General features: G+C 38.4%; 1 pseudogene; it reads right to left on the bottom strand.

Annotated features, from left to right (window-relative positions):
- Positions 1 to 7,510: 7,510 nt before the first annotated feature.
- Positions 7,511 to 14,714, bottom strand: part of LOC114305734 (uncharacterized) — a 48,025-nt pseudogene continuing 40,821 nt past the window's right edge.

The following is a 14,714-nucleotide window of genomic DNA, read 5'->3' as shown; positions in this document are numbered from 1 at the left end:
GGTGGAGGAACATGTCTATGGCTGAAAAGACTAACATCAATATGAGAAAGACAAATAGTAGGGGTGCATGCAAGGGAAGGTCAACTGTATCAGTGCTAAACTCTATGCAAATTCAAAATAGAGGTAAACGAATTATTGAGGATAGTGAAGTTGTTACTCTAGGCTTCATGAGAAGCCTAAGTGGGTCTAAGAGAAATAGATCTGGGCTTAATATAGGAGTATTATTAGGTAAGGCCTAAGATGAGGGTAGAAACATTTTGGGCCCAAGATTGTCTGAGGTCAGTGTACCAAAGTCTCAGCCCAAAAAAGAGAATCTTGTTCATAACAAAGGAAAGAAGGAAGCCCAATCAAGAATTGAAAAGGAGGAAAACAGGGTGGTCAATAACAAGTCTATGATGACAGTTCCAAAAAGAGTAGTGAGTAAGAAGGAAAAAGGAAAAAGGGCTATGAGGTTTCTGGGGAAGAAAAAGGAAACCTCCAATTTGGGGGTGGATCCTCTTTGAACTTGAAGAAAGAAGCTGTGTTTCGGTCGACTATTGCAGCAATTTCTTTATCAATGGCAAGCAAAGCTGGAAGTGGATAGCTAGTACTCAATGAGGCAAAAACATCACTCCAATTAGGGCATGTCCTTGGGTTGAAATGTAATGGCAATGAGGAAGAAGTGATCAGTAAGCTGCTGGAGCTGGAGTCTTATGATAAGGAAAAAATGGTGAAAATGGGTGGTAATGCAAATTGATTTGGATTAATTGGTAGCTGGGAGAACAAATTGGTATTGATTTGGATTAATTGGTAGCTGGGAGAACAAATTGGTTTTCAATGAAGTTATTATCATGGAATATAAGAGGGCTTGGTAAGCCTATTAAAACAAGAAAATTCAAAACACTATTCTTTGAAAGGAAGGTAGATATGGTGTTACTTCAAGAAACAAAGAGGCCATCACTAGATGAAGAGTTTGTCAGATCATGTTAGCTCGAAGAGAAGATGGAATTCATGGCAGTAGATTCAGATGGAGCAGCTGGTGGATTACTTTGCATCTGAAATCCACATGTTTTTCAACTTGTGGACTGTTGCTGCAATAGGAATTATATCATTTTGTCAGATACTCTTTATTGTAGCTTTGAATGTGTAACTATTAAGGTATATGGTCCAAATGGTGATACTAGAAGAAGAAGGGTATAAGGTATATTGAATAGACTGAAGTCAGCAAATGAAAAACCTTGGTGTTTGGGAGGTGATTTCAAGGCAGTTAGGAATATATTTGAGACGAAGGGTTGTTCTAGAAGAGACAGAGGTATGAGTGATTTCATTGAACTAATTGAAAATCTTTAAGTGTGTGATATACCATATTGGGAAGGAAATTTATTTGGTGTAACTCTCAAGAAGGAGAAAAATAGAGTAGGATTGACAGGTTTTTGCTTAGTTCAGAATGGTTACAGAAGTTCAATTTTAAATTATGGGGTTTACCAAGAAGGCTTTCTAATCAGTGCCTTATCCTGCTCATGGAAGATGAGAGGGATTGGGGTCTGAAGGCTTTCAGATTCTTGAATGCCTGGACCCTTTATCCTCAGTTCAAAACCTTTGTGGAGAAAATTTGGAATGAAACTAATGTAGAAGGGTGTGCTGGCTTTCAGTGCGTAAGGAAACTATAATCACTTGGATTAGCACTTAAACAATGGAATAAAGAAGATTTTGGAAATGTGGATTATAAACTCAAGCTTCTTGAGGGGGAATTACATGTGATTGATTTGGCAGCTGAAGAAATGTCATTGTCTGAAGCAGAATTAAATAGAAGAAGGGAGGCAAAAGAAGAAGCATGGCCACTGAGTAAAATGGTGAAATGGGTTTGGTTGTAGAAGTCTAGAATTAACTAAGTCTTGAAACAGGATAAAAACACAAAATTCATCCATGTGATGGCTGCATCCAGAAATAATAGGAATGCATTATGTTCAATTACATTTAATGGGGTTATCAAGGAAGATCCAAATGAAATAATGGCTGAAGTTCTGTAACATTACAGGAAACTTTTTTCTGAATCATGGTTCAACAGGTCAAGGTCCTTTTAAATCCATTGGGGGAGATGAGGTTAGAGCTGAATTAGAAGCTCAGTTTTCAGAATCAGAAGTGGCAGCGGCAGTTAAAAATTGTGACGGGAATAAGGTTCTAGGTCCTGATAGTTTCAACTTGATGATAATTCAGAAGTGCTGGTGTAACAACCCTCGTCACTGTTTACCGATTAACCACCGATTACTGCTAAACTGAGACCGATTATGATTGGTAACTGAATTGATTGAAGCACTGAACTGATCGACTGAAATCTGGAACTGAATTGATTAAGTATATCTGTTTAATTGTATGTCTATCTGTTGACTATTTGATTATCTGTTCATGCCTTTGTGTTTAAATTGCGAATTGAAGGCCTTATCGGTGGCCGAATCTGAAATTGATTGATGTTTTGAGATCATTGGAATTTATATGATTTTATGGTATATTTAATTGAAAATTGATTTGGTATGATTAAACTAGACTAAATATTTATAATTGCATAGTTTGACTTAATCACCATAATGCCATTGTTAGTGGGTCATGTAGGCTAAACATATTAGAGCCTTTGTACACTTGATCAAAACACTCCCATCAGCTTTTGTTTGTTGCCTACAACCGACCAAGATAGAGAGTGAGAGAGAGTTGAGTTGTTCTTGAGAGTTTGGCTAGAGAACTTGAGGAATTGAAGAGTAAATTGGCAAATTGAACCTCTAGACTTGTCATTGAGGAACCTAGGTATGAATTTCATTCTCTAAATTGTATATTTAAGCTCTATCTAGCATGGATCATGATAGTTTAATGAGCTAAGTCAAGAATTGGTCTTGTAGTGTTGGATTAAAGCTTGTATCATGCATGCATGTGTTTATCCTTGCATTTTGATGTTGATTTCATGGCAATTGGTGCATGCATATTCATAATAGTGTGATAGTCCACGGTTTCATCATGTTTTTGTAAGAGTTAGCTCATTTGAGCTTGTATTTAAAGCTTTGAAATGATTTAAGTTCATGCATGTTTGCATGTTTTGCATATTCTTGAAAATTGGTTTGAAATTGAGTTGTTTGAAACACCCTTGGGCTTTGATTTTATAATTGAGCTTTAGAATCATGTTAAACTATGAGTTTTGGGATGTTTTTTGGAAAATTGGCCCAAGAGGATCGAAATTTATGTTTTAAAACTTGGTTTTGAGCTAGAGGTTCGAATCCGGAATTTCTAGAATTTGGACTCACGCTCGAGCGGGGTGACTGATGCTCGAGCGTGAAATTCGTGCTCCCAATACTTTGCACTGTTTTGATGTCCACTCGAGCGGAATAATTGACGCTCGAGCGGGACGTTGTGTCTCATGCTCGAGCGGGTGTCGAGCTGCCAATCAAGTGTGATTTTCACCTATCCAGCACTTTTGACTGTTTTGCAGTACGCTCGAGCGGTTGAGTATGCGCTCGAGCGGAAACCTTTGTCTGCGTGTCCGCTCGAGCGGAGTAACCTGCGCTCGAGCGTGACCCCCTGTTTTCTGAAAATTCTGAAAATGTTTTTAAAGTGCATCTTTGCATCCTCATCTCATCCTAGGCATTATTAGGCCTAGTTTAAGGCATCTTAATGAGGATATAGATGTAGAACCACACCGAGGCAAATTAGGGTTTAAGCTATTATCTTTCCCTACTGTGTAGCTTAGTGTGTGTTCAATCTGTAAACTGTGTAGGGTTGGTGACTGGGGATGCGCTCTAGCTTTACTGTAGCCCAGAACTCTGTGAGTAACAACTGTGTAAAGATATGTTCAAAATGATTATCTTCTGAACAATTGAACTGTACTGCTTTCTGAACTGATAATGTTAATTGAATGAATGTATGTCCTATATTTTGAACTGTATTGTGGCATCCTTAGCAGCTACTGTTTACTGTTACTGTTACAGAGATCTCTGTCGGTTCCCTTGTTGGAACCACTACTGTTACTGATTGATGGCCATCATTTACTGTTCGGTCTTTTAAGACCTACTGTTTACTATACTGTTATGCTAATGGATATACCACATATGTCTGTTATGACTGAATGACTGATATACTGAATCAACTGACTGTTTTCAATACTAAAAGGGCATTCATTCTTAACCTCTTTACGTATTATGTTATTCACTGGGCTTTAGCTCACTGCTCATATATATATGTAGGTGTACAGGCACCAAACTGTGGTTAGAAGCGTCGGGGTAAGCTCCAGTTTTGTCAAGCCAACCACTGTGCCTCACTGCGAGGTCCCGAGCCTGTCAAGTTATGGCTTAGGGGTGTTTTAGTTCCCCCTTCTGTCTCTGTAACCATTTTGTTTACTGTACTGTACTGTTTAATAGGGATTAGGTCCCTGAACTGAGTGATTGTATATATGTACATACTGTTTTGTCCGACTGTATATATTTGAATGAAAGTCTTTTTGGCATGCAGACTGTCATAGCTCATTGGACATTGCTTATTTACTGTATTGGCTTCCGCCAGGCCCCTGTACTCTGTTTTACTGTATTACTGTTAAGTAGGCCTTCGGTAATCTCAGATTATTGGTCGGTTACGGTGCTAAACCCATAGGGGCGGGTTTGGGTCGTGACAGCTGGCAATCAATAAAAGGGGATGTGATTCAGTTCATGAGGGAGTTTTATCACAACTCTAAATTGGTGCATGGAAATAATGGCTCCTTTGTTGCTTTGATTCCTAAAAATGATAATCCTTCTTACCTCAGTGAGTACAAACCTATTAGTCTCATAGGTTCACTTTACAAAGTTCTTGCAAAGGTATTATAAAATAGAATCAAACACATACTGCCAAGGATTATTAGTGAATCTCAATAAGCTTTTATAGGGGGGAAGAAGTATTTTGCATGGAGTGTTGATTGCTAATGAAATTGTTGATAGTTGGAACAAGAATCAAAAGAAAGGTATTGTGTTAAAGCTTGATTTTGAGAAAGCATACAATTCAATTAATTGGGAGTTTATCTTCTCTATGCTTTCAAATTTTGGGGTTCCAAATGGATTAATTGGATGAAAGAATGTGTCTCATCAACCAAAATATCCATTTTGGTTAATGGATCACCGGCATCTGAATTTAGTCCACAGAGAGGGCTTAGACAAGGTGATCCATTGTCACCTTTTCTATTTAATATTGTGGGTAAGGGTTTAAACATCTTGCTGACTAGAGCTAGGCAAATGGGTTTGATTAAAGGGGCAGTTGTTGGTTCACAAGATATAAACATTACTCATTTGTAGTTTGCAGATGACACAATATTATTTTGTGAAGCAGAAAGGGATGAGGTATTTACTGTAAAAGGATCTTGAGGTGTTTTGAAATATTGTCTGTGCTGAGGATCAATTATCATAAGAGCGTGGTTTGTGGGATTCAGATTAATGATGAGCTATCTAAAGAATTTGCTGCCAGTTTGAATTGTTTACATCAAAGTTTGCCATTGAAATATTTGGGTATGCCCTTGGGAGATAATCCAAGGAGAAAAAGGACCTGGAAACCAATAATTGATAAATTTAAACAGAAGTTGGCTTCTTGGAAAATGAGGTTCTTATCTTTTGCTGGTAGGATAACAATGATAAAGTCTGTGTTATCATCCTTCTTATCTATTACCTATCTTTGTTCAAGAAGCTTGAAGGGGTTGCAAAGGAGATTGATAAAATTCAGTCCAGATTTTTATGGGGAGGTGATGCACTAAGAAGAAAAATTCATCTAGTCAAATGGGGTAAATAACACAAAGTATAAGTAATGGAGGTTTAGGAATAAGGAAAGTGAGGCACATGAATGATTGTCTTCTTTTGAAGTGGTGGTGGAGATTTGGGATTGAAAATAATGCTCTCTAGAAACAAGTGATTTGCAGCAAATATAGAGAGGTTGGAGGGGGTTGGTGGCCACTACCTGTTGAAGGTACAAAAGTGTCTATGGTCCGGAGAGATATATTGGGGATTGCTGGATCTTGTCCTCAGTTGGTGGAATTTTTCAAAAATAACATATCCCTTATTATTGGTGATGGGAGGAAAGCAAAGTTTTGGCTTCACAATTAGGTTGGCAATGTATGTCTAAAAGATGAATTTCCAAGACTATATTCTGTGTCCCTTGACAAAGCTGAATCAGTGCATGTGGTCAGTAGTAGGAGAAATAGGAATGAAAAGCGGGAGCTGGTTTTCAGGCGAGCCTTGTTTTAGTGGGAATTAGAAGAATTGAGGAGACTAAGAGTACTACTTCTTAATGCACTTGTTCTTAGGGAAGGAATGGTGGACAGATTAAAATGGACTGCAAATAAGTCTGGTGTGTTTAATGTTGCTTCTACCTATAAGTAGAGTGAATTATCTTCTAAATCTATTAGCAACTTAACAAGGTTCATATGGAAGAATGTGGCTCTATCAAAGGTGCAGTTTTTTGGATGGTTAGCATGGAAGTCGAGGATCAAGACAGCCAGTTATCTTCTAAGAATTTGTGTCCTCACTAATGATTCAGATGTAAATTGTATTTTCTACAACACTGAAGTGGAAGACGTAAATCATGTGCTGCTATTATGCCCATTTATTTGGAGGATTTGATCCAATATTATCAAGTGGTGGGGTGTTTCGTGGGCAATGCCTGAATCAGTTTCTGGTCTATTATAGTGGTGGGCTGGGTTTAAACTAAAAAAAAAGAGTTAGCCATATGGAAGGTCATACCATTGGCAATGCTCTGGTCTATTTGGAAGCAGAGGAATGAAAGCATCTTTCAGGGCTCCCCGATGGACTTTGAAAGTTGTGTGATTCTATTAAACTCAGGGTTGCATTTTGGGTCAGAAATTCTAACCCCTCTTTTATTTACTCAGTAAATGATATTGTGTATCACTTGCAGCAGGTTGGATTATGTATAAAGGACTGAATGATGTGGTGTAAGGTTGTCGCTGGGGTTGATTTTCTTGGCAAATTAGGGTTGATTTTCTGGGGGGGCTTTCTTTTCTTGCTAGGCCTGGTTTTTCACCATCCCTTTGTAGTTGAGCTTGCAGATGATTTAGCTCTCTACTCGGTGTCATCCTAGTTGGGAATGGGTTAGTTAGCTATGATGCGTTCTGCTCCTCCACTCCTTTATAAATGTACATCTAATATGTAATTGTATGATTTTGTCATCAATAAAGTTTTTTTTTTTGCTAATAAAAAAAAACCAAGGAGAGAAGTGGGGTAGCATGCAGCATGTATACCAATCATTCTCTTAATTCCGAAATAATTCTTCACAATTCTAATCATGAATCCTTCGACTTTGAAAGTTAAGAGGTCAACCCATCATTTTTCAATTTTTTTTTCTTTTTGGGTTTTTACATTAGGTATAATCTTTTGAAAAAAAATTTACATGTACAGAAAGTACAAAATATACAAATGTGAAATAAAACGTTCGTAATTATAAATACAAACATTTTAGCTCACTTTTGTATCTCATTTTGTAAAATTCTTTTCATATGCGCAAAGCACATTTGAATCTTCTATGGCGGTGTTACAGATTCTGAGTGATTATATCCTCCAATCCTGACTTGTACAACACCGCCCACCCCATTTCTAGCACTATTGATGATCTCACAGCATTGTCTTTGTGGTGCCTGGTCATTGCACTACAGGAAATATGGGTTGTAGTAGCGTATTTTTAACAGCATTTTTTAAAATGCCACTGTTTATAATATTTAATGACATTTTATAAACGTCGCATTTTTCTTTAAGTAAAATGGAGTCGTTTCATCAATAGAAGACGTTTATAAATGCCTTCAAATGGATTATCTCTCACTCCCTCCCTCACTTCCTCTTTTTACCCTTTTTTTGAATCTCCAAATGTCTCCCTCTCCTCTCTCTCTCTCTGTTGTCTAAACCCCATTAATATCTCAGAGCCATTTCGAACTCCACTGTCTCAAAATCGAAGTTGATCTCAAAATTGATTCAGATTGGTGCGCTCCACTCTCACTCTCTCACTGCTGTCTAAACCCTAATTAGATTCATAGATTCAGATCGGTCTCAGGGAAATAGATCGGTGATTCAAATCTTTTCGAAGTTCGAAGTTCTCTCTCGAAATCGAAGTTCAGATCATTTCAGATCAGTGATTCAGATCATTTCAAAGTTCGAAGTTCTCTCTCGAAATAGAAGTTTAGATCATTTCAGATCCGTGATTCAACCATTTCGAAGTTCTCTCTCAAAATCAAAATCAAAGTTCATCTCAGCGATTTAGATCGGTGAGCTCCACACACACACACACTCTCTCTCTCTCTCTCTCAAGTTGAACTGATAGTGCAATGTCGATTTGGTTGTTGAAATCAATCCTGTTAAGAAGTGCCTTGTGAAAGGGGTCTCCATGAAAAATTAAGGTGATTTCTCCATCCCGGATTGTATGTGTTGGAGTAAGGATCATTACCCGGGTTGGAGAATCCTTGAGCCGCATTCACATGCTCTTGAACTAACTCCAGAAATTGTGATGCCGAAGGGCACTCACTCAAGTCATGAGCAGGGCTCACACAAATAACACATGCCTTGTGAAATTGAGGCTGATCTTGCTAGGTAGGGGCATGTCCCGCAGCTAATAATTGGTCCATTTTGTGGGACAGTGCCTCTACTTGTTGGGCTAACTCTAGGTTTTGCCCGACCTCATAAATGCCCCTTGTTTTCGGGGCTCCAACTACTGGTTGCCGGACGTACCGGGCTGTGGGGGCATGGTGAAGGGAATTATCACTTAGGTTCTTAAACAATTGCCATGCCTCGGCATCATTTTTGGACATGAATGTCCCACCACAAGATGAGTCCACCATTTAGTGGTGCGGCTCAGTTAAGCCATAATAAAATGTTTGAACAAGTTGCCAATCAGGCACTTGGTGGTGGGGAGACTATTGGAGAAGGTCTCGAAGTCTTTCCCACGTCTCATGGAATTGCTCGCCATCCATTTGAGCAAAGTTTGTGATGGCTCACCTAAGTTGGTTGGTTTTACCTATGGGAAAGTAGTTCTCCAAGAACCGTTGCTGTAATTGGTCCCAAGTTGTGATTGAATTGGCAGGTAAGGAATTTAGCCAGTGTTTGGCTTTATCCTTTAATGAGAATGGAAACAATCATAACATTAAGGCCTCATTTGTGAAATTCTGGATCCTCACTGTCGAGCAAATTTCCAGAAATTCATTCAAACGTTTGTAAGGATCATCATGAGTTAGTTCATGGAATGATGGAAGCATTTGTATGGTTCTGTACTTAATCTCATAATGAGCAGCAGTGGTGTTGGGTAATTGGATGCATGATGGTGATGTATATGCAGTGGGTGTGAAATAATCCTTAAGGATCCAGTTAGGCACCTTCAGGACATCTGGATTTGCCATCTCTAATGGCTCAATGTATGAATATGAATACTCAAGCCTAGGAACACGAGCAGAGGCCCTAAGTCTCCTAAGAGTCCTTTCTAGTTCAAGGTCTAAACTCCACAATTCAGGGCGACAAGAACGGCGCCCGTGCATACACTACCCACACACACACAAAAAGTTCCGACTCTGTGCACTAAGGTCTGGAAGCAAAATACCAAAGGGAGAAATACTCATAGCGTTTTAATGAAAAAGCTTTACTCGTCTTGCGGGTGCTTGACGTGTAGACGTTGTCTCTAACCTCTAATTGAGCTTCGTCTTTCTTTTTAGCACTTTGGTGCTTTGCTTGCGAGTGTTTGCTTCTGTTTACGCACTTTAGTGTTGCGGTTTTTTTTTTTAATTTTTAAAGCTCGGTTGCGCTCCGCTTGCACTTCGGCGATAGCTCCAATTTCAAACGCTCTGCACACTTAACCACAGGAAAGCATAAAATCCTAAACTAAAAATTAAAATAAGAATGTAACTTTAAATTAACTAATTTCACCAAAAGTCCCTGGCAACGGCGCCAAAATTTGGTTGGTCGTTGAGCACACCAAATTTAAACACTAAACAACCCCAAATTCTTTTAGAATAACGACAAGTCTAGGTATCGATCCACAGGGACAATTGTGAAATTAAACTAATTTAATTGATAAATTCCTAAATTAATTTTGATGAAAAAAATGATTGATCATAACCTAATTTAATAACAAATAAATAAAACTAAATAATTAAATTATCAATTATAACTGAAAGTGGATTTACTGAATTGGGGAAAAACCTAAGGCAAAAAGTCCACCACTAGTCACGTAATTAGGGTTTCCAATTGAAATCAATTATGTTATGGTTTGAACGGAATAATGATTTGCAACTACAAGTTCAAAGCATTTAACAAGAAAATCATCACGTTCAATGTACGAGCACAAACCATCTCAAGTAGTACGAATCGTTCACTCTAAACTAGGGTAGTGACACGACTCGTCCCTCATAGTATGATTCGTCTCATACCTTAAATGTGAAAGAATAGAAAAATCTTGTATGGAAAACATTCAACAATCACAGAAAGCTGAATACTTGAAGAAATAATGGAAAGTGTATATATAAAACTTCTAAAACACCATACATTTGTTCAAACCTTTACATAATTGAAAAAAAAAAAAAAAAAAAAAAAACTGATTACATGGCTAGGGTTTCATCAAAACCCTAGAAAAGGAGCTAGCCACTCATGGAGGAGTGGAAGGAGGTAGATGGAGAACAAGCCACCATGGGAGACATGCTTGAAGCTTAAAGTTCCTTTCTTTCCAAACCCTAGCCTCTCTCTCTTTGCTAGAAATAATTTCAGAACCCTAACACAGCCTTTTTCTTGCGTCTTTATACTTCTGATGTCTTCCAAACAGGTTTAAAACATCGGACACGTTTTCCCAAAAAAAGTCAACGCACGTGCGGGAAAGTCAACTCTCTCAAAATTCTGTCTTTTTGCCCATTTTATGCTTCGACTATGTACAACTTGATTGACATTCAACACACATAAAGTATACAGCTTGACAGGCAAGTGAAGTTAAGAGATCCTAATTAACGGCCTCAATGATGTACAATTCGGCCTTAATCACCTGTGAAATCCTGTGAATGGTTTTGATATTTGATTTGAAACGATCCTATCAGATCTTTCATGCTTGTTGAACATGGCTATTATCCTTCATGCTTGTTCCACAACTAATATTGAATAAAGGAAGCTCGAATGACCTACAAATTAGATATAGAAATGTTAGAAGGAAGAAACTCGGTCGACCACATCCTAAACTCTGATGTGGCTCAAATCTATGCTATATACTTTATTTTTAGGTATTTGTTTGTGGCTTTATCTTCTAAAAAATTACTAATCATAGGTGTAAATTTTTTAAAACTCTACCCTTCTTATTTAATTAATCAACAGAATTATAGAAGAGTTGTAGTGATCTTGTTGTTACAGATTATGTTTCTACACATTTAGTGAAATTTTAAGCAATAGTGAGCCCTAGTGAATTTTTTTATTTAGTTTTGATTTAACTACATGATCAAAACAATTGGAAATGCATTCTATATAGAATAATAAGAGATTTTGTATTTGGAATTATAAGAAATTTTAATTTTTGATTTAGTTTTCTCTTTTTTGTTCTCAAATCTATGATTGTTTTGACCTTATCAGCTTCATGTTCAAGCTTGTAAACGAGTGAGAAACTAGACTCAAAGTGGTAGTACTAATATTCATCTAATGTTGAAACATCTTTATTGTAAATTCTCAGTTTTGCTTGTATAATACTTGGGAGCAAATGATGTAGAATAGAAGAAAAACCTAGCAGTTACCATTGTGGTGACAAAGGAAGATAAATAATTTGCAATTTCTCTCAGCATAGAAATGAGCCCAGATGGAGGTCACTTGAGCAGAGCATATAAGTAGCTCTGTTAGGAGTAGGACTTGCACTTTTCACAAAGATTTGTCTATCATCCTTTGATTAAAACCATGGCTGGTCTCTGCTAATGCCACTTGGGAGTCACTTCTGTAAGATCCTTATCTTTGTGATGTGATGACCTGTATCAGTCACTTGAAGTTGAAGTATGATTATTGGCAGACAATTGGGATCCAAATTCTCTCTGGGGAATTGAGAGCGATCTCTCTAAATATATATACTTTAGTCGTCAACTTTTATAGTAGTTATTCAAGGACTTAAAAGGTTTATGAATTACTTACACCTATGTGCTTGTTTATTTTTGAACTATTTACAATGCCTACTTTGTTTCGTCCATTGCAAATGATTTTCAAGTCTTTCAAAGAGTAGGCTGTAAGCGCTGCTTAACCTTGGTGAATATTAGTTTGCTTATATCACTATTTTTAGATACGTATGTGTTATCTCATCTTAGAATTTCACATGCAGGAACGACTTCTTCATGACGGATACAAAAGGAATATAGTTGAGTCCTCTTCTACTTCTTTTTGGGCTTCTTTTATTTTGGGTATACACTTAGGATTGTTTTTCAGAACTTCATCCTAAAATCAAATGCCGAAATATAGCAATGTTCAGGGAGGGTTTGAAGGCTCCTTCTTCAGGTTTTAAATTCATTGGAGTGAACACTTTCATTAAAACTCAGTTTGTTCATCTTTCACTCTCTTATTGTTCTTAATGCTTGAAATGGTTGGTTTATTTTTTTTATTTTTTTTTCTTGTTGCTGCAATTTTATTCCTTCAATTTATATTAGTGCTCAGTGGAAGACTTAGAAGCTGCTGCAAAGTTGTATATTTCTTATTGGTTAGAACTGGAAACTACTCCATATAGTTAACCCCTGGATGCCACAAAAATGTTTTGGCCTGTAGCCCTTCCTTGTAAAAGTCATGTTAAAGTAGCAGCTAATATGAGAGCCTTGAAGGTTGTAATTGTTAAAACAACTTATGGGGTTCATGAAACAAACATAAATTTCAGAAATAGATGTGTAGACACCCCATTTTTTACCGACCATAAGACTCAGACGTCATCGATTGAGCGCTCGGTGATGGTGCATGTTGTGCTCGTTCTGAGGTTTCGGAGTTTTGGCTGAGAGCCTTGCCTCCGGGCCTCTGAACTCTTTGTGCTTTGGCTCGGTTTGCGGACCAAGTCTTATTTTCCCTTCCCAGAGGGAGGGAATGGTCTTGTAGACCATCTCTCTGTGGTCATAGACTACTTTTCGTGGTCGTAGGCCACTTTTTCCGTTTGGAGACTAGTTTTCAGTTTTTGGAGCCTTTGGTCGCGTGCCTTGTCTCAGGACCGCTTAACATTCTCCGTTTGGCGTGGTTTTTGAACCACACCTTGTTGCCTCTGCCTAGAGGAACACTGTGGTCCGGGAGACCACTTTTGTGGTTGCATACCACTTTTGGTGCTCGTCAGCTAGTTTTCGGGGCTTTCGGCCGCGTGCTTTGCCTCCCGATTTCTCATCTTGCATCCGCTTTAGTTTGTTTTTGGTACAAATCTTGTTTTCCTTGTTTGGAAGGTGGTACAAGTGTGGGAGACCAGTATTCCTCCTGGCCGACCACTTTTCCTTTTTTCAGCTAGTTTTCTTGTCAGATAACTAGCTTTCTTGGTCTTTGGACCATCTTTTCTGATCGGCCACCACACCACCACCTTGCATTTAGTGTGTTGATCTATCCCACCAATGGCTGACCAATTTTTGTTCTGTTTGACCACCTAAAATGGTCGGCCGGCCACTTAAACTAGCAGGCCGACCACTTCAACTGGTGGCTGCTTTTTGGCACCTTTTTGGAGATATTTTTCTCCAGCTGGCACAGTTGGAGAACATTAGACTCATCCTCTATACACGTGTATGGAGGGATTGCCTTGGTGCTTAGCTTCTCCTAGAAGCTTTTTCTTTCCTTTTCTATAAGAGAGAAGCTCTTCCTCCCTCCTCTAGGTTCAGAAAATCTGAGGGAAGAGGATAGATATAGTGTTGTATCTATATTGCCTTGTTCGCTTCATTTTTGTACTCAAAAGTGTAGATTTGTCTTAGTTTTGTGCACAAACACACACTTAAACACCTTGCTTGTGTTGCTGAGGCTCTTTGAGATTGTTTTTGGTGTTCTTAGACTAGTTTAAGTTCAAAAAGACTGCTAGAGTTACAGCTATAAAGAGGGTCTTCAAGGAAAACTGGAGTCTGGCAGCAACAACTGGTCGACTAGCCAGAAAAAGTAGATAGCCGACCACTTTTATTGGTTTTCAACAACAAAAAGTGGTCGACAGGGGTCTGGAGAGACCAAAAGTGGTCGGCCACCCTCCCACTGGATTCCCAAGGTGGATTTTCATATTTCTGGAGCTTGGTGCAAGTTTCTGAAAACAAATGAAAACAGAGGCAAATCGGGGCATCGCATTGGATTTTCGAACGAGGCGACCGAACATGCATGCATTCCTTTACCTCTGAGGCTCCGGATTTATTACTTTCCTTAGCTGCCATGCTTAGATAGCTAGGTTTTTCTTTGGTCTGTACCTTTAATAGTTAATGCGTTAGCTATTCAATTTGTTCTGGAATAATTAGTTTAATTAGCTTAGATTAGCTAGTTAGCTCCTTATTCGGTCTCTCCCTCGAGAGGGCCAATTGTTGTAATAAGCGTGCGTGTGGGTGATGTATGTCTTCCAACCCCCATTTCTTTCTCCCATTTACTTGACCGCTTAGGATGGTTAGTTTTAGGGCATATTTCATTTAGCATACCTTATGCTTGCATGCGTGCATCCATTTATCTGTATTGCATGCACCGAGCTCGGCGCATCATGCTAACTACATTGTATTTCAATTCCAATTTGTATACATGTACCAAGTTGCATCTCACATA

This window comes from Camellia sinensis, chromosome 10 (genome assembly GCF_055761805.1).
Source record: "Camellia sinensis isolate YWXY chromosome 10, ASM5576180v1, whole genome shotgun sequence".
NCBI lineage: Eukaryota > Viridiplantae > Streptophyta > Magnoliopsida > Ericales > Theaceae > Camellia > Camellia sinensis.
The sequence above is the reverse complement of the archived record's forward strand: the minus strand, read 5'-3'. Positions and strand labels throughout refer to the sequence as shown.